Below are 3,349 nucleotides of genomic sequence, written 5' to 3'. Positions count from 1 at the left end.
ACAGAAAATTGTTCACCTATTGCATATGTAGTGAGATAACTGTCGTACAGTGTGCTGCTCCATAAAAACTAAGTAAATAATTTTGTCTCCATCTTCTTCTTGTAAAGGATCCCTCAATCAGTTTGAATTATTGAACTATCTGACCTCATGCTCCCACATGCTGTCAGATAGTGAATCAGAAACAGATCCGACTCCCCACTGGTCAGCCACTCCAGGTTTTCCACGTACTGAGGTGAAGGATTCCTGATGAGAGTAGACAAAGTGTTAGCACCTGAATTTTTTGTTGTTTTTTTGTCTCTGAATGTGTGTATGAATGGGTTGAGGGAAATAGATTTATATATATTTAATACTGTGCTCCATTTTATATGTATTTTTTTATGTATCTGTTTTTGTCCGCTAACGCAGTATGTTTATTCTGACTTGATCCGTTTCATGTATCTCATGTAGCTGTATATGTGTGTATTATTGGGTATGTTCTAGCCCAATTATGTTTCTATGTTAATGGTACAATATTAACTATGTAACTACTGCGCTGCCTTTACACTGCGCCTCATGTTTAAGCTTAAATAAATTTTGGAAAAAATAAATAAACAGAATAAAGTAAGTGGAACAAAAATGTTCCAACCACATCTTTGATTAAATGATCAGCCCTGAACAACCCAGCAGAACCTGTTTGTTGGAGTCTGGGTCTCTGAGTCAGCACTAGACACAAGTTGTGATGTCATCAGACTCACCAGGAGCCTTTGGACAACAGCAGTTTGTACAACATTACACAATCAAGGCGACAACAGAATCTACTCTCTTTCAAAACATTTTTTTAAGTTTTAGAGAGAAACCACGGCATAAACATTCACCTTGTTAATAAAGCTGATGAGTTATCCAGTTGGCTGAGTGCAGTTTCATGCTTTACACCATTACAGTTGAGTATGAGATACTTATGAAACACTTGAAAAGCTTACCAAGTTCTAAATGATTCATTACCATTCAAAATAAAAGCTCAAACATTTTTTCCAAGCAATCAATCTCTGCTAATGACAAATTCAAGGTCCTAAACACTGCATATTTTGACAGTCTCAGCCATATCATCTATAGGATATAATATTTTAGCTAATTTTAAAGCCACAGTGAAAGCTTTCTGCTGTGATCTTGGTTCAGGAAACCATCGGAAGAAGGTCTCACCTCCAGCAAGTATGGATGTTTTCACAGCCTCTTTTTGTCTCTTTCTATTGTTACTTAATAAAACTAGTACTGACATTATGACATTTATGTACTCCATGTTTGATTTCGATTTGAAACACAGTCTCTTATTACGGTTAACACAATAATAAAATTACCCCCCAAAAAAATCACATCTCATGATTTTATTTCCGGTAAAGTTTATTTTTCAGCAGTTAGTTTTACAATATAGTCAGCAGAAACCATGCAGTCAAGCTCCTATTGGTAATAAAGAAAACCCATATCACAAATGAAATACACAGTAAAACACATACAACTAGAGTTCCTCCTGTGCTTTGTACACTGAATTTTGAACAGGCCTCTTGTGTTTATTTTATTCTTTCTTGATTGTTGTTTATTCACTAGCAGGGAGACGCGTTCTGAAATAAAAGGTATGAGAATAAATAGCAGAGCAAGGCACAGAAGTATACTAAAACCCTTCACTCCCTGTCATCCTTCCACGCCTCTGGAAAACAGTCCCACTTCAATCACTGCTCATCATACCAGGAGCTGCTTAAGAACAAAAACACAAATAATAAATGTTACAGAATCCAAGAAGTATTAACACAACGCACATCAGTGAACCTTTACTCATACACAACGCTGCTTTAGCTCTTGCTAACTTTGGTTGTGTTGCATAGATAAACACCATTTAAAAGAATTATTTCACCCTGTAGTTTGGTGAAGCTATTGTAAGCAAGGAGTGAAAATATTTGGTTCCACATGCTTTAAGGTAAAAAGAAAATGACTTTCACGTCCCAGCAGAACACAAATACGAAATGTTCTGGAAAAATCATTCCTCAGTCAGCTGCTGAAATAATAATAATAAAAAAAACAAGCAAATTGGTAAAATCCAGACAGTCTGTGTCCTGATAGAACAAATATTTCCTAGTTAGTAACATACAATTAGTGTTAAATCTAAAGTGAAACAGATTTCACTTTAAATCATGTAAAGTTTTACCAGAGCTGAAAAGGTGAACATGGGGAGAGTGCTGACACTGTCTCTGTTCAGTCAGAAGTTTTCCCTGCTTCAGAAACAGAACTTTATTTCAAGTCTTTCATTAATCTTAAAGTGATGTCCATAGAGAACATGTCTACCGAGTCAAACATCTCAAACACAGACGAGGAGGCCGTTTCTGTGACTCTAGGTCATGAGTTTTACCAAGTGAATCCTGAAATCTTTTACAAATCTAGACAAAGACCTACAGGTATGAAGCAAGCAGCACATTGGTTTTACAGTGCGTAGTTTAAGGAGTGCATACAGGAAATAGATCAGTGTTCACAACGGCAGCATCAAGAACGGCATACAGGGTAACGTCTTACTGAGTTCATCAGAGATTTGTAGTAGAATACAGAGAAAGAAGGAAGGAGGGAAGAAAGAAAAAGTTAACAAAAGAAGGAATTGCTAACTTTTAATATAAGTTCAACTTCACTATTTGACTTCATTGTCCTGTCAGACCCTGCTCTCATCTATACAGTGGGCCCCCAGTATTGTCAACGTTAGTGACCACAGCCACCTGTGGATAGCTAAAATCCACTAAAACTTGAAACATCTCCTGAAATTGCTTAGAAATGCCTGTTTTAATAGTTTTAATTCCAAACATATCTTAATATGCATTAATGCTCTCAGTGGAGCCAGTGTTAGCACTGCAGCAGTAGAACATCTATACTGTCTTCCTTATTTCCTCTCTTGGAGGTCCAATCAGTACCAAGCAAAAATACAGAGCAGCACTGTGCTGATGTGTTTTAACTTCTCAAACTGCTTTTTCTTTAGAATATTTTAGAAATGTACTAAAAAATACTCAGTGAAGAGGCAGATTTTTCTTGAATATTTAGGAGTTACTTTCCACATAAAGGTCCATGAAGCGTCCACTGCACTCTGCCGTTTCCTTTCCTGGATTTTTTTTAGATGTTGACAATCACACTTGAAAAGACAATGTAATTTTTCACTGAAACCAAGGTTAATACAAAATAATTCCAAGGAAATATTTCAGTTTCTTAAACTGTAGGACACAATAGGTTTAGCCCACTTCAATGTGAGCAATGGAACATGAATTGGGACTAATGTCTGACAAAGTACTCCTATGGAGAACTATTTTTTCTTGCAGCCTCCCTGAAAAAGGTGATTACACAC

This window comes from Poecilia latipinna, unplaced genomic scaffold (genome assembly GCF_001443285.1).
Source record: "Poecilia latipinna isolate Pla-1442-1.1 unplaced genomic scaffold, P_latipinna-1.0 Scaffold877, whole genome shotgun sequence".
NCBI lineage: Eukaryota > Metazoa > Chordata > Actinopteri > Cyprinodontiformes > Poeciliidae > Poecilia > Poecilia latipinna.
This window is presented reverse-complemented; position numbering follows the sequence as displayed.